Genomic DNA, 25,341 nt, shown 5'->3' on the forward strand with positions numbered 1-25,341 from the left:
CTGCATTATCTGTTTAGGAATAATATCATTGAAAATAAGTAATGCCGCCTCTAGCAAAGGGAGATCGTAGGTTGAGCTGAAGGAGCACAGGCTGTGAGCCTGTTCCAGGATTGCAGTGCTTGCTTGTGGGAAAGCTCCCACTCCAATGCTATTGCCTTTTTTTCCAAATAGTGGTGATCAGGGTAATACGTGAGCAGGTTCAGCTGAAGACTTCTGGCAAGCCTTGTCTGGAGGAGTGCACATCTGGCTGCCCAGGGAAGAGCTGCAGAAGGGTCTGCCTACCCCATGGACCTTTCCTTTCACAGCAGCTGTAGCATTTGCTCTGCTGGGAACAGGGAAGATGGGTTCTGCTGTAGTGGTAAAGCTAGGGATGAACAGAGTACAGTGCAGTACCACCCTCTGAGATGGGCTGTGCTGGTGGGACTGTCATGGACTGAGGAGGTACCAGTCCTGTACTCCCTGCACAGAAGTGGGGAGCTGCTGCAGAGGGGCTGGAGCTTCAAATGCTGATGGGGTTTGGAGCTTAAAAGCAGCAGCAAGAGGGAGAAGGCCAGCAGATCATAGAATCACAGAATGGTTTGGGCTGGAAGGGACCTTAAAGATCATCTAGTTCCAAGTTCCAACCCACCTGCCACAGGCAGGGACACCTTCCACTAGACCAGGCTGCTCCAAGCCCCAACCAACCTGGCCTTGAACACTGTCAGGGAGGGGGCAGCCACAGCTTCTCTGGGCAACCCACTCGGTCCTCATCTACAGAGGTGGGACCAACTGCCCTTGTGGGGAACTGCAGTTCCACCTCTCCCCATCTACCTCGATGCTCTCTGCTTGACTGCACTGACTGCATGCCAGGGGCTAGTGGGGGCTGCACATGCAGGAAGAAGAGTGGTGGCAGTTACATCATAGCCCATGGTCCTCTCCATGTATGACAGATTACTCTTACAGTTATCAGAAGCCAGAATCAGACCTGTTGCTCTCCAAACACAACTCCCTAAATGCTAGTGAGATGCTAAAGCCATGATGGAGGATGGCACAAAAGGCAGCAGCTGGGAAAAGTTTTGATTTGCAATCAGGGTTTGACAATTCTTGCTGACCTCTACTTTGGGGGGAGGGGTTGTGGTGCCCAGACCTCACACGAGGACCTGCCAGCCTCTTGGCAGGGTGCGTGGAAGGCCGTTATGCTGCAGCTCTTCTGTGGTCAAAAGATTTCCCCGCTTGGCGCTGACATCCTGGGCTCCCTTTTAGCAGCCTCAGTAGATAGATGGCATTCCAGCCACCCACAGAAATCCTGTCAGCTAAAAGCAGCCAGAAAACTAGGGAGTTTATAAATAAGTCATGTGCCTGTCTGCCGTTGCATCCTACACTTGGTGCTGCAGAGCAGAAAAGAGCTTGTCATGTTACATCTGTGCAAGATGCTTTGTCCCTTCATGGTCTTCCCCTAAGGCAGCTCTTTCTTGGTTGTTTGACTGTGTTGGACCTTGGAGAGTTTATGAAATGCTTTAAAAAGAGCAAATGTTGCTGATCTTGCTTGCAAATTCAGCAGAGGTAGCAAGACATGTATGCCCCCCTTAGAAGTTGCTGTCTGAAGGCAGGGCGGGGGGGTTAGCAACAGGTCCTGCTGCTCTCAATCTGCAGCCTTGCCCTACGAGCTCAGTGAACACATCAAAACATGGTATAAACTCTGCTGGGGAGCTGCCAGCCCCATGTAGAGTCATAGAATGGTTTGGGATGGAAGGAACCTTAAAGACCACGAGCAGCAGTGACCACAGCTAGCAGTGACCTGGACTGAGAATTTCCTCTCTCAAAGGAGTCATACCTGAATTTGGGGTGCTTTATAGCAGGGTGACAGTCAAGGCAAGCCCTGCTCTGATGCTCACCATGTCATTCCTCTCTGTTTTCCTTCTAACCACACGTGGATCCATCAGCACATTTCCTGGAAGATGCTCTAGCAATTAAATTGCCATTGATCTCTCGGAGCTGGAAGTGGGCTCTGCTATTAGCTGAGGCCGTTAGCGGGGCCGTGGGGAGCTCAGCACGGTGGAGCTGAAAAATATGCTTGGGGAACAGAAACTCTCTGTGGCCACCCCAGCCATTCTGGGCTGCTGGCCAACCTCCTCTAGACGGATTAATGGCAAAGTACAATGACGATAACGAGAGCTCTCCTTTCCAAGGGAGAGCTAATCCACAGCAAGCAGGGCTCTAGACTTGCTGATTCACTCTCTAATGGATAAACAGGGATGCTCTGCACACACTCCGGTGTCTAGACGGAGCAGGGCGCGCAGGGAAAGGTGCTGCTGCGAGAAGCCGGGTGGTCTGTGGTGGGCCCACGTGGACGTCTGTCAGCGCTTCCACTAGAAAGTCTGATGGTGTAATGATGCAGAAATGATAGGGTGAGCCTCTAAATCCTGGGTGATGCAGGAGTTAGGGGAGACTTCTTGTAATGGTGGCCCTGAAGCCAGGTAACAGCAGTTGTGGTGTTGGAAAGTGCTGTTCGCTTGGCAACTGGGAGCGAGCAGAGGTCATGTCCCTCCCCAGGGAGTGGAGGTTATTGCTTGCTTTGATTGTGATGGGAAAGGCTTGCAGAATGCAGCGTATGACATTCTGTTTTTCAGAGGGCTGTGGCCGTAGCTTAGCCTGGAAAAATGCATCCTGCTTGGGCAGACTGGTCCAAGTGGATCCTTATTAGATATCAGGAAGAATTTCTTCACTGATTGGGTTATCAAGCACTGGAACAGGCTGCCTGGGGCAGTGGTGGAGTCACCATCCCTGGAGGGATTTAAAAGATGAGTAGATGTGGTGCTTAAGGACATGGTTTAGTGGTGGACTTGGCAGTGCTGGGTTAACAGGTGGACTCGATGGTCTTAAAGGTTCTTTCCAACCAAAATGATTCTGTGGTCCCTGAAGGGGCTCTTGTCAGCAGGACAGGGAGATTTCACAGGGGGTTTGGTGCTTGCAGCCATGCAAACTCTGCTTTCCCGGTAATGATGCAGTAGGGCAGGTGAAGATTCATGCTTTCCCCTGCCTTTTTAAAACTGATTTCCACCTGTGAAAGAGGTCTTGTGGTGAAGGGAGTTGGTTGAGTGACCAGAGTCTGTTCCTGCCCCTGCAACAGTCAGTTCCTTCATCTGGTGTGAGTGTAGCTGGGCTGAGATGAACCGGGGCTTTGTGGAGATTGGTAGCATTTGGCCTGTCCCTGGAGCAAGAGTCTTTACTGGGACGTGAGCAGATGCAGCAGTTTGGTGCCTCCTGGGAAAATGGTCAGTCTCAAACTGAGAGAAAGGCCATTGGTCTGGGGCTGGGTGTGAAACCATGAGGCTTCCCAAAGCCTGAGACACATCCTGGGTGTCATTTCCAACCTGTCCTCCTTTCTAGGGCATTTGGAGTGGTATTGGTACAACAACATAGCATTCAATGAAATGCAATTTTTGACATAAATATGTTTTATAGGGGAAAACCAAAACAGTTTTAATTAAAGCCAAAGCTCAGTGGGATACTCTCCAGTGCGCTGTGGACTCCCTATGGGATTAAAGGCATCCTGCTCTAGCTGCCTGGAGCAAGGGGGCTGTGGCTGACGTGTTTGTGTTGGTGTCAAACCCCTTGGGCCTGACCCTGCAGCCTGGCTCACATTAAGGCTGAGCTCCCCCAGCCCCATGGGTTGGGCTGGGGTCTGCGTGGTTGGTTCACGTGGAGGACTAAGGATGTCCCAGGCTGGGGACATCAAGATTGCTGCAGGTTAATGCTTTTGAGATGTTGGTTGTACAGTCAGTAAACCCCAGCTGTAGCCTTGTGAAACTGAGGAAAGACCAGAGGTGGGTGGGGGAAGAACCACAGCCTGTGGCTAGGGACAGGAATAGGAAAACTTGTGTTTAACCCTTCCTCAACTGCATTTGGCTGGTGAAAGCAGCTCGGTTGCTCCCTGGTCTTAGGCTGGCATAAATTAACCTTGTTAAAGAAAGCAAAGAAATAATGAGGGCTGAGGAGTATCTGACAAAAGGTGAAAGAGCAGAGACGAACCACATCTCTGCAAGGGAAATCCCTTGATTTCTTGAGGCTGCCAGCATCTCTCTGGGCTCAGAGCAGCAGCAAGTGAGGGCTGGGCAGAAGGGTGAGCTCCTGCACTTGGGGCTTGGCTTTTCAGAGCCTAAGACTTGCAAACACAGGGACTGGAGGAGCCACTCACAGCATTGGGCTTTGATGGCCTCATGTGCCGGAGTGATCTGGGTAGTGACCCGTGTGGGGCTAAGCCCCAGGCCAGCGTGGTGGTCAGCCTCTATACCTGGGATCAACAGGGGGCCAGGCAATAGATGGAATTTAAGATGTCTGTATTTAATTTTTAATTATCTTTTATTACTTTTCCTCCCTAAAAGAAACTCATTTTATTTGATCTGTCTTAAAGGTCAGGATGTGCAGGCAAGCAGGCACCTGGCAGGAGCTACGCAATGTTTCCTTTCGGTGCCCCAAGACACACCAAGTTAATGCATAGGAGAAATGCTCCTTTGTGACAGTCACAGCAGCTCTTGGTGCCTCTCCTACCTCTTCATCTGCCAGCATTTACGCTGCGTTTGTAGCTGTGGGGATTTTTTTCCCCGAGGTGTGGAAAGCAGCCCGTGTCCTGCAGGCCGCAGGACGAGGCTCCTGGGCTGCTGGGTTGGGCCTTGCTGAGATGGGTGACGTAAAGCGGAGGCTGTCACAACTCTCCCCATATGCTTTCTCCTTTGGCCAACGCTGCTCGACAGTGCAATGCCAGTGTGAGGGCTGGGATGGGAGGAGCACCTGGGGATGAGACCTTATATCACCTCAGAGCAATGCCTGTAAAGATTTGTGGTACGTAAAGCTGGTATTAAATTCATTGCAACAGCTGAGCTACTCCTATGAGCCTCGGTTCCTCCCACGTGTGCCCCTATTGCTCCAGGCAGGAGTACAGCAATGGGCTCTCTGGGACAGCCCCTAGCACCATGCTATGGTCCATCTCCTGCCTGGACACAGCCCTGAGTCCTTTTCTCTCCTGCAGTTTCCTCCTGCTCTCCCAGCTGGTCTTTCACTCTTTCTCTTTTGTTTTCATACAGATCCCTCCATCCCCCCACCCTGAGGCTTGCCCAAGCCTGTGTTGTGCTCCCACCACTCTGCAGGTGCCGGTGGCACTGCTGGCAGCAACTCGGTGACAGTTTTGAGTGCTAAGATGCCCCATGTGCTGTGCTCCCTGGGCACTGCACCCCAGGACAGGGACTGGGGCTACATAGGAAGAGATTTGTCCCAACTACTGTATTTCCTGACAACTCAGTTTCTTATCCTGCAGCAGGACAGGCTGAGACTGGTAGAAGTTTTCTGACAAAGCAGCAGAGCCAAGAGGTAGAGAGAAAGTTCTGCCTGGGAGGAACAGTCCCACGGTGAACTTCTGCCCCTGATCCCACCGCAGGGAGGAGAAACCTTTCTTCAAAGTTATGTCAGAAGAGGGATGTGCTGAGAAGTTTCACTTCTTCAAACAAGCCGGGTTTTGGACAATTTCCAAATGAGCTGTGGTGATGAATAAGCACTTTTACCCTGGAAAACTCTTCCTCCCCCTCCCTGTAGCAGCACAGTCCTCCAAGGCTAATGGCTGCATTGCCCGAATTCCAGGCGAGCCACCTCGCCTTCCCTCCCCATCCCTTTGGTGCGCCATTGCCTGGGGCTGACGCAGCTTTTCTTGGGGACGGAGGTCTCACGGGGTCTTCACCCAGGGCAGAAGGACCCCCTGCAAGCTCCCAGCCAAAAGCCACTGCGTGTTTTCCAACATTTCTCTTGGTGCCGTTGCACCTCTGGTCTTGTGGGCTGGCAACAAGCTGGGAATCACGCTGAGTGCAGCTTCTTTTGTCGTTTGACTGAGGTCATCTTAGATGGGGTTGTGTCACCTGCTCCTTTCATTTGTGGCAAACCAGGGTTTTCCTGTTGATGTTGGCGTGGGTGTGGGTATCCCAACAGCATCAAGACCAATATCTCCTGCCCAGGGCTCTGCCCTGACCCTCCAGGATGACTGAATATCTCCCCCATGTGCAACCTCTGGCCATTAAGGAGGCATTTCAAAGGAGGCTCTCTGCTTCCCGTTTGCAGCATCCCACTCTGCTGTTGTCCAGGCATGACACCAACGTACTTGCAGAAACTTTGCTGGGGCTTGTTGGTTTGTAAGGTTGTCGGTATCTCCTGGGCCTTTCAGGCTCCAGCTCTCTGCCTTTCCTCCGTTCTCTTTCACTTTTGCCTCTTTGTTTTTATATTTTTTTTGCATCTGAGGTCTAAAAGGGTGACTCCCAGCTGAGGAAAGCTTGCAAGGACACAATCCAGGCCTTCAGAAAAAGCAGTCATGAAACATCTCCATGCAGCTTCCCCAAAAAGGTGTAATGGGCATCGCATTAAGAGGCAGGGTAAAGCAGAATGTCTGTGGAGCAATATAGCTCTAATCGTACAGAGGCTAAAAATGGGCAGGAAAACACTCCCAGGGAGTCAGTCCCTGCCGCAAGTCCCAGCAGATAATTGGGTTTTTTTGCAGCATGCCTTGAGCATTAATGTTAAGGGATATTTTGGACTGAGAACTGGGAACCAATCCCAGCATGCCATAGCCTTCATGAGAACTCCTGGCAAGCGTTCGCTCTTCTTAAATAAAAAATATTTGCAAGTCCTGCTGAGTTGCCTTCCCGCAGGGAGTGGTGGTGAGGACACGGGGTTGCGTGTGTGGATACGTCCCTCTCCTGGGCTGGACGGGGCTCTACGAGCACCCAGCCCACGTGGTTCATTCACTGTAGGGTCACGAAGCCAAATGCCAGAGGTTTTCGCTCTGAAATGCAATCTCCTTATGAAACATGGCTTGTGCGATGGGGGATTGGTTTTCCTGCCGTGACCTGCTAAATGGCAGGGTTTGATCTACGCAGCGGGCTGATGAGCAGAGGAGGAAAAGGGGCAAATGGCATGGACTTACCAAGGGTCTCCTCTGTCCTTGCCCTGGCTGAGGTCCTGCTTCGGTGAAGAGATTTCTGCACCAAACACTGTGGACTCTCACTTTGTATTGATTTGACAGGAAAAATGTGTGTCTAAATCTCAAAACCAGGTTCCTTCATGCCTAAATCTCTTCTGAAAGTGGGTCTGGGGTTCTGTCACAGGTGGGGTGACTTCTCTGCCTTTCCTTTGGCTGTCTGCAAGTCTTGGGTGGTTCTGCAGAGAGGGAGAGCAGGTGCCTTTGCTCTGAGACAGGTAAAAATTACACTTCTTCAGAAGGGGTTGAAGCTGGGGATGAATGCCCCACTTGCGTGTTGTTTTTTTTTAATCTGATCTGAAACAAGGAACCCATTTTGGCCAGCGGTGGGATCCAAACCCAGGCTCTGCTTGAGAAGCTGTCCCTGAAAGCATCCCTGCTTTTGCTCAGTGGAAACTCATTAGCAACCTGTTTGATGAATGAGGCTCTGTTACACCACAAACGTTTCAGAAACCAGCAAAGCCCCGTTGGGTTTGTAGGATTTCATGATGCTACGCAGATGCCCAAGAGCGGGCTGGTGGGGGGTGCTGTCGGTGCAGAGCTGCCAAGCGCGGCTCCGCGCAGCCTTCGCTCTTTTCCTGTTGCCCTTTTGGACTTCCTGAAGCGCTCGGTGCTGTGGCAGCACGGGTGGTTTGGGCTGCAGGGTTTGTGAATGAGCACTTTGGGGAGGAACGGGAGAGCCCGGGCAGGTGTCATGCTGCCTCTGCCGCAGCCTCCCTGCTGTTCCCATCCCAGCCTGCTCCTGAGCAGCTCTTCTGATGCTTGGGAGGTCTGTCCACTTTGCTTCTCACTTTGGGCGTTGATCTCGTGCCTCCACAGATTCCAACCAACTTGTACACATTTTTCCTGGCTTTTTCCCCCAAAGTTTCCTCATGTTAAGGGGAGCAGAATCTGGGTTCTGAATTTTTTTACTTTCCCAAACAATTAGTTTCATGTTGACTCAAGTGCAGATACGCTCTCTGCAATCCAATGTAAAGACCTGCAGAGCCAACAGCTCCGTCAAAGTGCTTTGCAGTGTTAAAATGAAGGACTAGACCCTGCGTACTCATGAGCAGCCACTCAAATGGTGATCCCGAAGCTACTGACCACCAGCCTGGTGTCACAATAGGTCACCTGGGCTCCTTGTGTAGTTGCACTCAGCTGAGCGAGGCTGACACGTCGGCTGGAGCAGAGCGTGAGACATGAAGCTCCTTTCCCTGGCAGCGGTGGGCTCTGCATCGCACCGGGGGCTGCTGGGGGCCGTGTCAGCCTGGTTTGCTGACGGCAGGTTTGCGTTTCTGTGCTTGGCCGCTCTTGGCAGCGTTTACCTGTGGCCCCGGCAGCGCTGAGCACGCTGGTCGCGTTACCCCGACCTTCTCACGTTACAGGGCTTTTTTTTCACTGGAAGCTATAAAAAGCCTGCAGTGAAATTAAAACCACAACGTGGCTCCTGACTTTGCTGGAGGGATGTTTCTTTTCCTTTATAAATGGAGCGGAGGATGAGGAGAAGGGACGTGTGTGGCAGCACAAGGAGTCTGTGTGTGCATCAGAGGGAACGAAGGCTGTTGGGGCTGTGGCCATCCATCCCTGTTGGACTCCTGCTCTCTCACCACCAACTCCCCAGGGAACCATGTCTCCTTACTTAGCAAAGTGCCTAAACTTAGGCAAGACAAATCTGGACCACTGAGTCATTTAAGACCAAACTTCAAGTGTCACATAAGCAGAGACCCTCCGAGGTGCTCCTGGATGGATACTCTCTAGCCATGCTTCCCTGGGCATGAGGCATTGCTGGTCCAGGTTTGACTGCATCTCCAGGATATTTATGGGCAGAAGGGGCCTCTGCCCGCATGGGAAGGTTTGTCACAACTTCTGTGTAGCTTCTGATGCCTCCTCCTTTCCCTTCCCCTATGCTGATGTTTGTCCGTGGCAGAGGTATGTGCAGATGCACACGTTCATGTGTTGTGGACCATCTCCAGGAAAGCCCTCAGGACTCCCCAGCCCACTGGCTCTGAGAGTCTCATGCCAACTTGAGATGGCCTTGGTGAGCTGGAGTGGGGACAGCAGGCACGCTATTAATAAGGCAGAGCATGTGAGGAAGAGGGAGGATGAGGAGTGAGGTCCGTTGGTGGAAATAGCAATGGAGAACATAGGAATACACGTCATGTCTTCCAAAGAGTGGTGGGATGCCTTGCTGAGTCCCATGAATTCCCATGTATTTAAATTAGCAGTGTCTCTTGGAAAGGCAAAAAAACCTGAAGTTGAGTTGCTAAAAAAGTTTACTAGCATTTTTTTTTTTTTTTTTTTTTTTACCTTTGGAAAATGTCAGTCTCTTGAAATCTCTCTGACCTGGAAACATTTTTGTCCAGAAGGTTTCTGAGTTTCAGAGTAGACTGTCAGAGAGGGAGAGATGGACACCCACTGGTCAGACTGGCCTTGTGACAGGAGCTGCACCCAGGTGTGCCCAGCTCTGTGGCCTTTGAGCTGAGGTCTGCTGTGTCCTCCTTTGTGAGATGTCCACATTGCCCTTAGCTGTTCCTGGGAGGGATGGTGAGAAGGCCTGAAAAGGGTGAAAGATATCCCAGATTTCACCAAAAAAAGCCCCGGAATAAAACTAAGCCTGGGAATCTCATTTTGTTCCCACAAATTACTATTTCTCAAGAGCTGCAACACCATGAGATGACCCCACTCCTGAGGGAAGGACTGTAGAATCCCCCTGGTCCACAGTGCTGGGGAAAGATGGGGATTGCCCACGTAGGAGAGGCTCCTGGGGCAGCCTGGCTGCTTTATGGGTAATGCCTTGCCCCAAGGGATGCTGCAGCACCCTCTCATCGTCTCAGTTTGTGGTTCTCCCTGGGCTGGCAGGACATGGAGGTACTATGGCAGCAGATTTTTCTCACTTCTCCTTTGCAGACTCTCTTTGCTACCTCCTTTGCCCAGCTGTGACCATGGCATGTATCCCTCTGCTCACCCGCTCCCTGGAGCACACTGTACTTGGCTTGCAGCTGTTGTTCCAGCTGTGTCTTGCCAGCACAACCCAAGGCACAGCTTTATGAATCACCACCCGGCCCGTTGCATGGAATGAATTTAACTATCGCCATCCGTCACAGGGAGATGTGACCTTTGAGGACGCTTTGTGGGTGGGCAGCAATGCCCTGCAGGGAATACCATGCCCTGCTGATGCTCTGTCATGCTCTGTGCCTTCTGGCTTCAAACCCCCGGACACCTCCAGCAGCTCTTACTGCTCCTGGCCTCTCCGTTCCCATTGCTCAAGCGTGGTAGAGGGAAACCTCGTGTCTGGCAGTGCGGGATTTATCTGTGCATCCCGCATGGGGTCAGGGCCAGCTGGGGTGAGAGATCATGGTTGCAAATTGTCTGCTGGGAAATGCAGAACGCTGTGCATCTTGCATGTTTCTGCACAGGTTTTCACTCAAAATTAATTCCCAGCCTTGCTAAGCCATGAGTCTCCTTCTCACAGAAAGCTAGAAGTCTGCAGTGGAGGTCTTGTGACAGTACTTTGCCTCCAGCTGTGGCCTTGGTTACATCCTCTGAGCACCACCAGTGGTAGCCTAGCTGTGTAGTGCCATTGCTTGCTCGTGTGTGAACTTGCCTTCATGCTGGTCTCCTCTGTTAGTGAATGCCACCACGGGCTGGAGGCCATCAGTCTAAAATTGGTTCCTAAACCAGAGGGTATGTGGAAAATCCAGGTGACAATCAAATGGAAAAGATAGCAACTGCGTGTTCAAGAAACATGGGTATCACTTGGTATAGCTGGGTCATACAGCAATGTGCTGCACAGGACTGGGCTTCCAGCTGGAAGACCTGGGTAATACACGGGACACAAGAGTTTATTTAGACAATAAATACTGGTTCTTCAAGACGTACACAGGGAACAGGGTGGATGGTCTCCACCCTTTTACTCCTTGTCCTTTGAGAGCCTGAATCAGGACAGGCTGTTCCCCTATCATCTTGCAGGTAGCCCCTCACTGCTGCATCTGCTCTTGAAGCCAAAGGCTTCAAAGGCTGGTTCAACACAAGGTGAGCCCCTAGTTTGCCATAATGGCAGCATTACAGCTGTTGTAAAATACAGTATACCTGCACTCATCTTCATGTATTTGGTTTTTCTACTTCTAAAGATGGGAGGAAGTGAATAGCAAGCGCTATGAAAACTCTTGTCACTTAATGAGGTTGGAGAGACTGGAAGACGTAGTGTGAATGCACATGTGTGGGCCTTGATCGTAAGGGCAAACCTGTCTGGACACAGCTCTTGGTAAAGTCTGGGGTGGAAGTGAAAGACACTTTTTAAAAATTAAATATCAGTGCTTTTCAATTGCAATTTAAACTTTGGAAAGGGTCTCTCTCTTCAGTAGTCTGAAGGTAAGGACATTGTTGTCTCCAGTGTTGTGGGGTTTCCAGGGGGCAGGTGGTGCTTCTGGGGCCATCCTTGGTGCTGGAGAAATCCAACCGTCTCTTAACTGTGCTTTTTCTTTCCATCTTACTATTTTTGGGCTCTGTTTTTGCTTAGGACCTGGGTGATCTGGGGAAGGGGTGTGTAGATGGGCAGAAAGGAGCTGAAGGACAAGCACAGGGCCTCAGAAGTTGAGACCCACCTTTTTATTTGTGTCTCTTTTGCTTGTGGCATCCAAGGACTTGTCCTGCTATGCTCCACTAAACCTTTTCATCTGGTTTCTCTTTCTTTTTTTCCTATGAAAAGTTTCGAGGGGTTTGGCTGGAAGTATCCCAGCATGGTATGGGAGGTCTGGAGAAGTCCCCAGATGCTTCAGGGGAGCTCCAAGTGGCAGATGTTTTGAGAGCCATTACTGAACCAGTTCCTCAGCATGGAGCTAGGGGGAGGTACCGTCTTTCAGATGAGATAAAATCAAAGTCCTTGTGACCCTTAAAAATTCTAAGATGCTTTTTGCAAGAACAGAGATGTTAAAACCATTTTTACGGCCAAATGCTTGTACGCCTTCGTAGTAATTTTGGTCCCAGCTATTGGTGTCCTGTAGCATTATAACATCTGCTACTTCTTCCTCAAGGGTGTATGTGCCGCCTTTAGCATTGTGTGATCGTTGCAGGAGAGGGACTATATTTAGTACCTTTCAAGCAATTCAGGAACCTTTGGGATGAGAGGCATTAATTATGTAAATGACAGTGGGTGGGGATTTTCATGGACAGGAGCAAGTGATTCACTGAGGAGTTCCCTTCTGTATTGCCCACATGTGCTGCTCTAGTTCCTGCTCTGGCTTCCTTGTGTTAAGTGTTGGTCTGACAGCAAAGAGGTTTGGAAAAAATCCATCTTGGAGGGAACTCCCACGCTGGTGCAGGATGGAAACACTGTACCTGGCACTGTGCTCCATGCCTGGCCTGGTTGGCAGGCAGGGAGGACATGTTGTGGTGGCCAGTGCTGCCTGTAGGCAACTCTTCCCCATCCTGTTGTGGCCCTTTGAGCAGATAAGGGCCAGCAGATGCAGAAGTAAGATGATTTTCTTGGCCCAAAACATGCTGTGAGTCTGAGATTTCCTCTAGAGATGCAAAATCTTTTACTTTTGCCTCGATGCAGTTTCATTTTCATCTCTGCAGGAGAACAAGTGATTAAAACCATTAGCACAAAGCATTTAGAAGATGTCACCATGAACTACAGAAAAACCAACACTTAATATGTTGGTCCCATCATCCCTCTGTTGAAATTAAAGCATCTCCCAACCGGTGCTGACTGCTGTTGTAATGTTTGAACCCCAGCCCGTCTCTCCTTCTCGCCCTTGCAGACAGCTAGCTTTGATGTGTGGGGGTTTCCTAGCAAGCACGGAGATGTGAGGAAGCCACTGGAGTGTGCAGGTGGTGGGAAATGGACCACGAGCTCCTGTGGGGGCTGTGTGGGTGTGGGATGCACCGGGCTGGAGCATCGATGCTGGGGGCAGCTGCTGTAGGTGGGGGCGATGGAAGAGGTGACCGCAGCATGCCAGGCTGGGCTGGGAGAGCAGCCCTGATGGCCAGCACTCAGTCTCCCCCACCCTGGTATATTTTTGTTGTTATTGTTTCCTTTTTCCCCTTGTAAAACTAATTTTCCTCCAGAAACCTGCATTTCACCATGTGTATGTTTTTAATCACGGGCATGTGCTGAAGAAAACCAGAGGTGTTATGTGTTACAGCCTAATCCATAGGCCCTGTTGTTTTTGTAGGGCTGCTGCTCCACACCTAAGGTTTCTTGGCTTTGATTTTTCTCGGTCATGAATCAGGTCTCGGGGGAGGAAGCTGTTGGATAATACAGCCATTTGTTTTGGCAGTTGCCTGCGGGTGCCGGCCCTCCAGCCTTCCTGAATGCGCGCTCAGATGTGATCTGCTCGGCCCAAGGGCTCGGCAGGGTGTTGATCTTTAACCTTAATAAAAAGCCGGTCGAAATAACAATAAGCAAAGGAACCGGCGTGCTGGTGTTCGCTGTGCTCTGAAATGCAGAGGCCAGCACCGAGCCGCCCCCGCCAAGGCAGGCCTTGTCCCCAGAGCTGGGGTTCCTCACGCCTCGAGGCCTGCCACCGCCTCACCCCCAGCCAGGACGTGGCGTTTGACCTCTGCGCAGGAGGGACCTTTTGCCCAGGGGCTGCCTCCATCACCTTGCCCTAGCTGCAGAGCCATGCTGGGCGGTTCTGGGGAGGCAACAGAGAAAATGGCATAATTTCTCATGACCCCCGGTTCATAACAAAGCTGTCTGTGGGGATAGGATCAAATCCTTTCATAAGCAGTTGTTGTCATTGTTACTCTAAGCCCTGTTATCACAGTATCAGACAGCAGAAGCCGATAACAGGGTCCTTTCCCCAACCCCTGTCGTTTTGTGAGGCTGCCCTGTGACTTTGGGATGCCTGAGCACAACAAGCTGTGAGAGCAAAGTATTTAATCTATCCAAACCTGTGGGAACAGAGATCTCCCCCAGAGAAATCCCACCTCTCCTAGCTTCCTCTGCCCTGCTCACTGCAAAAATAAGACACCTCAACTTTAATAAAGACAGTCAGCGTTCCCATCCCTAATCTTCTTGCAACCCTTTGTGGGGTGGATGTGGTGTCTCCCGTGCTCCCACCCTGCAGCACCAGGAATGGGGGTAACCGGGACAACTCGCCCTTGTCTCAAGAAGCAGAGGGCTGTCAGAGCAAGCTGGGAGTGTCCCTGAGATGCTGCGTGACTAAGACTTTGATAATGCTGTCCACACCTCAAGACAGTGATTTAGGGCTAATGAACCAAAGGTAACTTATTTAGACAATTCCCTCCCCGAGGGACCAGCCAAGGCCGGGCGCTGCCCTGGGGAGCGGGCGGCTGTGCGTGGGCTGATCCTGGCTGGGAGCGGCGGGTCCCTGTCGCCGATCCTAACCCAGGAGAGCTCCCCGGGGAGCGCCAGCGGCTTGGGTGCCGCCCGTGCCTGTCCCTTGGTGCGCCGGGACGTCACCGTGCCGCCTGTGCTGTCCTGGTGACACCCAGGAGGAGCTGGGGTTTATGCTCGGGCTCCGATTATCCCAGTGAATCACTTTGCAAGGCTGATAGCAATAGATAAGATTGCAGTTAGTCCTCCCCACAAACCATCTGTCTGGGAGGTTTCTGTTCAGTTTGGGGTACTGATCCCATACATGTCATGCGTGCTGTTATTCTGCTGCTTTTGTAGGGAGATGAAAATAATTTGATTAAGCCATTCAAAATAACGTTATTAACTACAGAAAAATCAGAGCTACTTAAATGTGAATATTATTGCATTAGGAAATGTTGTCATCAAAAATTATTTAGGGAGGGGGCTGAAGAGACGTAAGGTTTAAGTCAGAAGAAAGCTCACAATTTTTCTTCTTTCTCTGTGTTTTTTCCCTGCTTATTTATCTGTAGAGGTTTTTTAAAGGTGTTTTCACTGTGTTGCATAAAAGCCACTCCAGAAAGCCCTGCTGCAGTTAGGTGAAAAACCCTGATATTGACTATGGTGGTGCAAGGTTGGGCCCAGAGCAACTCTGCTAATTCTTATTCGAGCCTTTCCCCTCCGTGAGACCCAGTCTGATGCTCCCTGACAACCTCAGAGCAAAATGCAATTTTCACAGCAACCATTGGTGCAAAATCTGCAGAGTTCAGCAAGCTCCTTCCGAATGTGCAGCAGCTTTTGGGACTGGGCTACTCTGACTTCTGGATTTGTCTCTGCCCCCGTTTGCATTTCGGTCAGCTGGAAAGGGCTGGCACAAAAATCTGCTTGCTGGCAGTACAACGCCCACGGGCCAGCTCCAAATAGCATCGATTCAGATACTAATTGCAGGCAGGCTGCTGCCTGTTGCAACTGCAGCCCTGTGATGGATGGCAAAGCAGAGTGTAAGTGAATTAGGGAAAGCAAGAACATGATTAAATAAAATCGATAGCACAATTAGATCCGATCTGCGTCAGTGGAGTTCTGGAGACCAGCCTGCATTCCACGGCCGTGCTTTGGGTGCTTGAGCCCCTTTTTGTGAGCACACAAGAACCTACTTGAAAAATGAGGATGCAAAAAGGGGTGTGTATGTGTGTGCTATGGCCGTCAGACTACTTTTTATAAGGGTAGTTTATTTTTTTCCCCTAAACAGGGAAATCCTGTTGTTACATGACTGAATAGCTCCGCACGTGGGTCCCCAACCTTACCTTTAGATGTCACCCACTGTGCCAACACCTAAGACGTGCCTGTGGGGACAGCGTCGTTCTTCTGCTTCCCGTACATTAGTATTAGACAAACCTTTCTCCTTGACAACCATTTTAAGGTCAATGTGTTGCTTATGCCACACATGTGATTCAGTTGTAGTGATGGCCATGACCCCAGGCAGCAGTGGCTGCACAGGACCTGTAAAGGTCCCGAAGCCTGGGGAGGTCTCCAAACCCCTTTGAAATAACCTTCAGCTTCCTCGTGGTGATGGTGGTTGTCAAGCTTTGGTGCAGTGAAGGCAGGTTAGAGGCAATGGTGCTAAAGTGATGCTTCCATGTAACTGGTCAAAATGTGGGTGACCTTTCAGGGCTGCAGCGGTGCCTGCAGGAGAAGGCTTTCCCTGTGGCAGATGTGTGCTGGGCAGCGTGCAGGGGCTGCTTTCATTCTTCCTATGAAAGACTACTGTTGGAGACCGCTTGGCACAGCCCAGGTGATGCTCTCACATATCCAAGTTAACCTGAGTGCCAACTTGTGTTGGCAGAGACCTTTCAACCTATCTCTGTGCCATGTGAATCACGTAGGGACAGCCAGGGTACATCTCCATGAGCATTACTGAGGGCCCTGCCCTTGCTGACACCCTCCGTCTTTCTCTTTTTTTGCCTGTGACACACTAGAATCATCCCTGGAGAAGGTCGTGGCTGGAAGCCAAGGTGACATTGGGTGCCGTGAGTGACTCCTGGGGTGGAGCTGTGAGCCCTGCGCCCTGACCCTGCTGACGTCGTACATCTGAGTACCTTGAAGAAGCTGTTTCAGTGTGAAACATGTCTGCTTTTGTTCTGGACAGAGATCTCTGCCCCTATAGAGTGGGAATTGTGCTGCTGATCTACTGGAGGTCTGCTGCTGAGAAGCACAGGCAGAGTGACACAGAGTTTACCAGCATCTGTGTTTTTGGGTGGGTCGAGGGGGTGGGTGCGTGCTTGGCACTTGGCTGTGTGTGCATCAGAGGGGAGGGTGGCACAGGGTTTGCACCTCACAGGGAAAGAAAACCACCTTTTTTCAGTAATACTGTAGATAAGTAGAGGCCAAATATGTGTCTTTAACCAGAGCCTCTTCAGATATATTAGGAGTTTGGGTTTTACTATATTTTCCTCTCCGAAGTGCATTTCTATGTGCTTTCCATCGGGGATTCCTAAATGCTCTGCAGACAATCTCTCTCCAGCCTCTCGAGGCAGGGCACTGCGTTAGCAGCTCAGAAACCCCCGGCCATTTGCCTGATCTCATCTCTGCAAGCAGCTTCCCTTATACCAGAGACTGGTTCTGCTGGGCACAGTGGGAGTCCCGCTGTGGTTGTAGTCAAATAGATGTGTTGAGTGCAGGGCAGGACTTGGACCTCCTACACCCGTCAGATAAAGCAGCGCACTGTGCTCGGGGGAAGATGCTGCCTTATGTGATGACATTATGTGCACAGAGGGAAGAATTATTTCTGATAAAGCCACCTGAGAGCTGGATGTCTCATCCATGCTACCCTTCTGGCCTCTCTTGTATAGTCACTGGAAGGAGACCAGTACCTCTATCTATTTCTTAGATACCTACCAGGTGTCTCCTGGTGGACACTGCCAGGATGGGGAGAGGTTGGGGACTGGGCCACCAGCTGACAGATGAGGCTTCGCTGCAGGTGGCCCAAGGTAGGAGAGAAGGAGCCCCGCTCTCGCAACGAGGGCTGGCTAGGCAGGGCCCCGTCCCCATCCCGGGGCAGAGCCCTGTCCCTATGGAGCCCTGTGCCATCCCTCCCTCCCCGGCACGGCTGTGGATGCTCCCCCACGCTTTGCCCCTGTGTCCTCCTTGCATTCCCAGAGCTGTTTCGCTGGCAGAGGCAGCACCCCGAGCCTGCTTTTGGGACCGTGTCCATCGTCCCCGCCACTGGCCTGGGTCTCTCGTCAGGGAAGCGTGGGGCTGGAGGCTGGGACAAGGGATGCCTCTTCTCTTGGGCCCTGGGGCTTGGCAGGGATGCTCTAATTGCTGCTGGAACACAAGTGGCTTCTGTGCGGTGCTGTGCACGGCGGTGCGGAGCCTGTCGGGCCCCAGCGGTTTCTGCTGTGTGCTCCGCACGCACTCCTAGCATGTTTGAAAAGGACTTAGATTTATCTTTTCTTGTGCTATTCTACTTAAAAGGCATATTTGGGACGTGCCAAGAGTTCGCCTGGAAAAAGCATTTCCTCCTCCTTTTCAAATAGAGCGAGCTGTTCACTCAAATCTACCTTGAGTGACGCTACCTGAAATTTCAAGAGGTTTTCTTAAGAAGTACCCCATGCTCCCCAGCTATTTACTGCTGCCAGGTTTACCAGGCTCCATGGTGTCTGATAATTCAGCAGCACTCCTTGCTCTTTGATATATGTTTTTTTACGTAGGTTTTTTTTGCTGACGGAGCGTTATTTCCCTTATCTCTATGCCAGTGCATTTGGGCGGATCACTCTGCCTCTCCTCCCTGCTCAGTGGAGATCAGACACATCGGGTACGGCTGTGGGTGTCCTGAGTAATGGCACAAGCATCCCCCAGCCACGTGCTGTGATTTCCCCAGGAGCGTGGAACGCTTCAGCAGCCTGTTTTAATCCCCCAACACCATTGCTTGGGGCAGATGTGGCAGCTTTCTGGAAATTAAAGGATGCAAAGAGAAGTTAGGGCAATGCAGTGGCTTTTCCCAAGGAAAAGGAGCAAAATCGTGTGCGGGTTGTGGCGAGAAGGACAGTTTAAGTCACCCTGGGAAGTTTGTGCTGAGCACGTTGGATGTGGCTCCCTTCCCAAACACTCAGATTTTTGCATTGTTGTTCAAAAAGTAGGTGGTGTTGGTTGTAGAAAGCCACATATATGGAAATAAAGTGAGTGCGTGGAGGAAGCAGAGAGCTGGCCCATGGGCTGGTGGCTCGGCCGGGTGCACCCGCTGCTGCGAGGGGATGGGAATGGGGTGGCCGTGTGTGCAGGCAGAGGGGGTCTCCGGGGAGGTGGCTGGGCTTAGGCATGAGGAGAAAACTCCTGGGTATGGATGAGCCCCCTCTGTGCCAAACCCACCATCCTGGGGCTGTCTGAGTCCCCCAGATGCTACTTCAGTTATTAAAAACCACCTCTGCACAGAGACGGGCTGCTGAGGTTTGAACACGAGAGCCCTGCATAAATCTCCTGCCGTGGTCTCCTTTGCCAGGACGTGTGTCCTCGTGGCGGGGAGGAGGGAGGGACGAGGTGAGGGGCTCTTGTTTCTGTGTTTAAATACCTGTGGAGCCAAGGCAGGGGCCAGGCGGCCGCTGGCAATGTTTATCTGTCGTTCCTGAAGAGCGTGCTGAGCAGGTAGAGAGGAGCTCAGCCGGGGCGAAACTCCTCTCTGCACAAGAGGCAAAAGTGACATTGGCTCTGGCATTGCTCCCAAGCCCTTACGGTGTGTTTTGTGCATACGCTGGCACTTTATGAGTCCTCAAATTAAGCTGTCTCCAGTCCCGAGATTAGGCTTTATTGCAGGTGGGGCTCATAGCAACGTCTCTGGCTGTGTTTGCTTAACAATGTCCATCATGTTTTTATTTGATTATAATCTCGCCGAAGTGTGGCCATTAGCTTTTACATTTTTCATGCTGTGTGTCAGCTCCCTTCTCTCTTTCTGGAAGCTTTCCAGGGAAGTGTTTAGCTGCTGGGAAGAGCACGGCTGGGGCACTGCCCCTCGTACATCCGACCAAGCTGCCTGGCCCTATGGCGTGAGGCCCCGAGTGAAGTTCTGTGCCAATATTTCTATTTTAATAGGTTGCTTATAAAAATGCGTGGACGTTGCCCTCCTCACCTGGCAAAGAGCCGTGCCTGAGGTTGCAGTGCCGTCCCCTCGGCGCTGCAGCCCCACTGGGGCTGTGCTGTTGGTTGCTTTGGGGGATGCAGGCATCTTTCTGCGTGCAGAAAGGTAGAGGCTGCTTTTATCCTGCCTTTCCTGCAAACTGTGATTTTCCCAGAGGCAGCGCAGGATTGGGCCCTGACTTGTGCTCCGTCCTTGTCTCTGTTCTTGGTTTGGCTGGTCACCAAGCTAACCCGTGCAGGCCATGTGTCCCTTTAACCTGCCATAACTCTGCCGCATTTGGGCTGCACCCAAATCAACCCAACCCTGGCAAGTGGCTGCCGGTTCTCCTTTCCCTAGGTTTAATGCAGGAACGTCTGTCAGCAGCTGGAATAAGCTGCAGAAAACCAAACCCGTGCTTAGTTCCTGTAAAAGATAAAAATTTAGCTGCAGAAGGAAGATCTCCCGGGGAAGGGGCAAGAGTGGACACATGGGTGGGATGGAGGGGTTGTATGGCAGGGCTGTTCCTGGAAGGCACCAGCCTGGCCTGGCTTCATTCGACCTGACCCTGACAAATTCAGCATGATGTAATTTTTTTTTAAGTGCAACGTCTGGATCTCGCTATCAGGGAGTTTTGCAGATGGCTGAGGCTGACAGGCAGACACACAGGTCACTACTGAGCCATCAAGCCCAGGGGAGAGCATGCAGCATGTTAGCTGGTGAGCCGGTCCCAGTGCAGTGTCCCTTGGTGCCTGGCTGGTCCAGTGATGCTCAGCGCAGGGCTCCGGCATCTGGCACCCTCCCCCAAAATCCCATCTGCCCCTGGCGCAGCCCAGGGGAGGGTGCGGAGCTGCCTTGCGGCTGTCCCCATCCCATGCACCGGCTGTTGTACAGGTGTTGTTGGAAACATCATCCTTGTTTTTTATGGGAAGTTGGTCTTCTCGTTGCAGATGAGACCCGTGTTGAGGTCATGGGCAATGGGCTGCCGGAGTAAAATACACTTGAAAGGCAGCTTGCTTGGGAGGCGGTGAAAAAAGGTGCTCTGTGAGTGCCAAATATCAACAGTTGCTGGAAGAAAATAGTATTTTTGTTGTTGAAAAAAGGTCTGTAACGCATAGGTCGGTGCGGGACGTTAGGGAGAGGGCAGGGGCAGGAAGACCTCTGCTGCCCTGCAGGAACGAGCCCCAAAGGCCCACCTGAGCCCTGAAGGAGACACTGAGATACCTCCTGGTGCCCTCAGAAGATTTACCCTTCCCTCTCGTCCATGGGGTGTTTCCAACAAAGCGGCGTTTGCTACTGAAAACCCTTTGAAGGCAGAGGGAGCAGTGGGTGCTGTAGAGGAAACAAAAGTGGCATTTTCAGTCACGGCAACTAATTAGTCCCGCTCCGTTCAGAGGTGGCTTTCATCATCTCTCGTCTCCCAGGATCCCAACGTGCAGCAAATCCCCATCACTGACTGTGCTCTTTCTGCACTCCCTTTTTTTCCCATGTCTCCTTGTGAAAGAAAATCATTCAAAAGACCTCGTGGGTGTGTATATCTAATCTATGTATCTATATGAATATATTTCTCGTCACGTTGCATCCGGCACAGTCACGTCACGTAAAAGGCCTGTTGCATGTTTTGTTGGTATAGAGAAGCAAAGATTTTGCCCATCAAACCTAGCAGAAATTAGTTATTGAATCTGGAGTAGCCCACGGAGAAGTGAATGGGGATGAAATTGCTCTGAGCCTCTCGGTAGCATTTTTGTGCCAACTTCCAGGATTTTGGAATATGAGGTCAGAAAAACACGGTCTCAGTTTCTTTGTTGCTTATCTGTTGGTACAGCATTTTAACGTCGGCAACTAAAAGATGGGTGAGAGTGTTTTGGGGATGAGTAGGATGGGAGTATCTCGGTTATTAAAGCCACTGAAAAATTATTCTCAGTAGAACTTTCCATATGAAAAAGCAGGTTAATTGAACTTGAGCCACGTAGTCAAAATGTGCTGATTCCAACAACATTTTCCAGCAGCAGAAAAAGAAGTTGAAATATTTTGTTTGGACAGTATCAAAACTCCAGCAGAAGCAGAATGTTTCTGTTCTGTCACTTTAAATCAATTTCATGTAATGTAGGCCATACATTTTAATATTATATTGTCTTTATAGATTGTATAATTCCACGCACATGCAGTGCATAATGTAAGGAATGCGTAGGAACGAGAGGAATAATGAAAAGAGTCACTGAAGTGAAACACTGTAATGGCCCTAAATTGATTGCTGGGAGGAAATACTGTTTCTTGGCAAACACAAGAATTCTAGCTTTTGATGCAGAATCAGAATCAATCTCTGCCTTAATGTCAGGATTTCCCAAGTAATGGAAATTGCAGCTCCCAGCCAGCTCTGCTCAGGATGTCGTCTGCGTTAATTATTCATTGGAGTCAGATATTATAGGAGATAACTTAGAGGAAACCTGGGATAACACCGCTGTGTTAGAGTCCTGTCGCATCCCCAGGCTGGCTGGGGACGCGGAGCACAGGAGGGTGCCCGGCTCGCAGTGCCTGGGGATGGACAGGCTCCTCCGACGGACGGCCGTGGTCTGGGGGTGGTGGGTGTCTCAGACCCCGCGGGGCTGGCGGACGCCGTAGCTCCATGTGTGTCCCCAGAGACCCAGTTTGAATGCTACAAAACCCTGATGTGGGCTGAAGAGCCCAACAGCTCGTCGTGGCTCTTGGCTCTGCATTGCAAAGGTTCAGCCTGTGGCTGCTAAAGCAATAACGGGGCTGCTGCTGCCAGAAGCCAGAATCAGCTTTGGTTTGCTTTGTTTAGCAAAATACTGAAATCCTGCTAGAGTGTGTGTGCGTGTGAGTGAGGTAGGATTGTAGAATCATTTTGGTTGGAAAGGGCCTTTAAGATCATCGAGTCCAACTGTTAACCCAGCACTGCCAAGCCCACCACTAACCCATGTCCCTCAGCACCACATCTACATGGCTTTTAAATCCCCCCAGGGATGGGGACTCCACCACTGCCCTGGGCAGCCCGTTCCAATGCTTGACAATACTTTTGGGGAAGAAATTTTCCCTGATCTCCAATCTAAACCTCCCCTGGGGCAACTTAAGGCAGTTTCCTCTCGTCCCATCGCTTGTTACCTGGGAGAAGAGACCAACTCCCCACCTCGCTACACCCTCCTTTCAGGCAGTTGTAGAGAGCGAGAAGGTCTCCCCTCAGCCTCCTGTTCTCCAGACTAAACCCCCCAGGTCCCTCAGCCGCTTCTCATCACACTTGTGCTCCAGACCCTTCACCAGCTTCGTTGCCCTTCTCTGGACTCACTCCAGCACCTTGATGTCTTTCTTGTAGTGAGGTGGCAGCAGTCCGTGCTGGTTTGGACGGGGGACCCACAGGGAAGGTGTGCATGGTGGTTACTCACCTTGGTTGAACGTTCTCCAGTGATGAGGAGCGTGCAGGAGGCACCCACAGCCTCACCGTACTTGTCCTGCACTGGGTCTCTCCAGCACCTGGTGAGAAAGATGGCAAGGATTTATTTCCAAGCTTTCCAGAAAAACTGCTGCCTTGGCATTGCTGTTGGAAAGGGAAAACATGGAGGAGGGTAGAAGTGAGAGCTCAGGCACCCCCTGGTACTGTGCAGGGCCAGGCAAGCCCCAGCTGCCATGATAGGGGGTCGGTGCCGAGCCAGCTGCGCAGGGACCAGAGGAGGCTTCTGCAGAGGAAACGTGGCAGTTTGATCAGCCCCTGTGCAAACAGGGCTGCTTCCTTGGTCCTAAACTTGGTCCCTCCGAGTTTCTGCCATGTAATTTCATCTAGCCGTTTCAAAGGAAGGTTTCGCTACCAGCTAATTTGATTTTATGGTGAGCACCGAGATGTTTGGGTTTGTTCCTTTCAGGCTCCCAGATCTTGGAGTCCTGTGGCTACACCAGCATCTCAGCTGCTGTATAAAACCAGTGACCTTTCCAGGTCCTTGGGAATAATAGACTTGAAAGGCGAGGTGAATACTTATTATTTTATACAGCTTTCCAGAAATCTTACTGCATTGTTACCTGTGAAAAGCCACATTTATTTTGGCATTTGAGATACCTTTGAACATCTACCGTGCAGCCCTGTGGCAACCTGTAGCCCTGGGGGAAACCTGCATTAAGGAGGAAATGTGCATTTCATCCTCGGTTTAAGCTTTGAGCGTTGTTATGTAGCAGGAACAGAGTTGCCTTATTGCCCAAGGATGGGGTAGGAGAGCCTGGAGGCTTCGGTGCCTGAGCATGGGACAGCGTGGTCCAGCCTGGAGGCAAAAGCAGTCGGTGGGACTCTTTCCTCCAGCCTCCTGCCTGATCTCTGCAGGGGCCAGGGGACCGTGCTGGGGCAGCAACCACTGCCGTAAAGCCAAGAGATGTCCCCAGGGTCTGCTGCCAGCTCTGCCTGAGAGCTGCTGCTATCAGATTCACCCACTCGCAAGCGATTCCTGGTCCAGGAGTGATAATTGCATGAGAACTTTTCTGATAATTCCACGACAAACTGGTATTCACCTTGAAAAAAATAGCATCTTTTGGATCAGCAGTACCTTCCCAAAAGTGTTTCAAGGAAGAAAACAACTTTGGGTTTCTAATAAAGGTCTCCAACATCAGCTGAACAGGTTTAATTTTATTTTTTCTTCTCCACAAAAGTTTCCACCGTGTCTAAAAGCCATTTTCTGTCAAAAAAGGTTTTGATGGAAAATATTTTACTAAATCTAGTTGAAGCCAATACAAGGCATTGCCAAGAAACAGCGAATGAATAAACCTTGTGGCAACTACTCGGCACATTAAAGGAAACATCACCCGAGTTCCCAGAGTCTCAGCAGGGTGGTTGGGTGGTCCTGGTGCTGGAGCAGCGGGGCCAGGCACATCACAGCCCCTGGTAGATGTTAAGCTAACAAATAAATCTGCTTCGGTCAGCAACCAGAATATAGCCTTCAAACTGGGGTGAAGCTTTCTAAATATCATTTGGCGTGTTTTCTTTAAAGGAAGGAAGGATCTTAATTCCAGCATTCCAACCCAAAATAGATGTCTCTAAGAATAGCCCTTCCTCATCGCGGGGCAGGATGCCGTCAGGAGGAAAAAGGGTCGGGGGAAACAAGAAGTGCATTCCCTAAATAGCCAGGCTGTAACTGCGAAGTGATGGGATTCAACTCTGACCGCGGGTGATCGCCCCTGGAGCACCCAACCCCATTGGGGTGGCTCGGAGCTGCCGACAACCCCTTGGACTGGGGACCAGAGCGGCTCACTGGCTCCTTGGGTTGATTGAGCCGTTCCTCAGAGACCTGCCGGCCGCCCTGCTGTGGACGTGCGTTGGTGTCCTCCACCCCGCTGCCGTCTGAGCCCATCGCATGGCCGGGGAGGGTGCACGCTCCAGGAGCGAGGAGAGGATGCCCCAGACTTGCTCGGTGTGTCCTGACAGAGAGAAGCGAAGGCGTCTGACGGGAAAAATGAGGTTGGGCGGCGTGACCTACTGAAGTCTCTTCCACTGTGAGTTATCCTCTGATCAGGTGCTACCAAGGTGGAAGGCTTTTGTGGGCGGCTGTATGTGTCTGGGGTAGGGAGGACTCTTGTTCCCGTCCCTTTCAGTTTGAAAAGTGCAATGCTGGAGTACGCCAGGGTCCCATGAAGTTCAACAAGAGATTGGATGGATGGAATCTGTGGTCCCACCCCTTTTTCCCTAGAAAATATAGGACTGCATCATTTGAACAGTTTTGGCTTTAATAGTCCCTTTTTGGGGTCACATTTTCTATGCAAATATGAGGTTTAGAGAGGAATCTCAGAGCAAGCGATGAGTTTCTCATATAGCCTTACAACCCCAGGAATTGTGGCTTTAAGAAAAATATTAATTTTCATGGAAGTCAATAAAAACTGACAGCACAGGCAGGTCCTTCCACCCTCATTTCCTTTCTTTCAATGCTGGCAACGGAATTTAAA

General features: G+C 51.1%; 1 protein-coding gene across 1 annotated transcript in view; it reads left to right on the forward strand.

Annotated features, from left to right (window-relative positions):
• Positions 1–8,446: 8,446 nt before the first annotated feature.
• The window catches only part of TEKT3 (tektin 3), a 38,483-nt gene continuing 21,588 nt past the window's right edge, over positions 8,447–25,341 (forward strand). Inside the window, 1 exon segment of the mRNA XM_068413550.1 lies at positions 8,447–8,831. The gene's annotated coding sequence lies outside the window, so the exon portion shown is untranslated.

The sequence above is a fragment of the Nyctibius grandis genome, chromosome 15 (genome assembly GCF_013368605.1).
Source record: "Nyctibius grandis isolate bNycGra1 chromosome 15, bNycGra1.pri, whole genome shotgun sequence".
Lineage (NCBI taxonomy): Eukaryota > Metazoa > Chordata > Aves > Nyctibiiformes > Nyctibiidae > Nyctibius > Nyctibius grandis.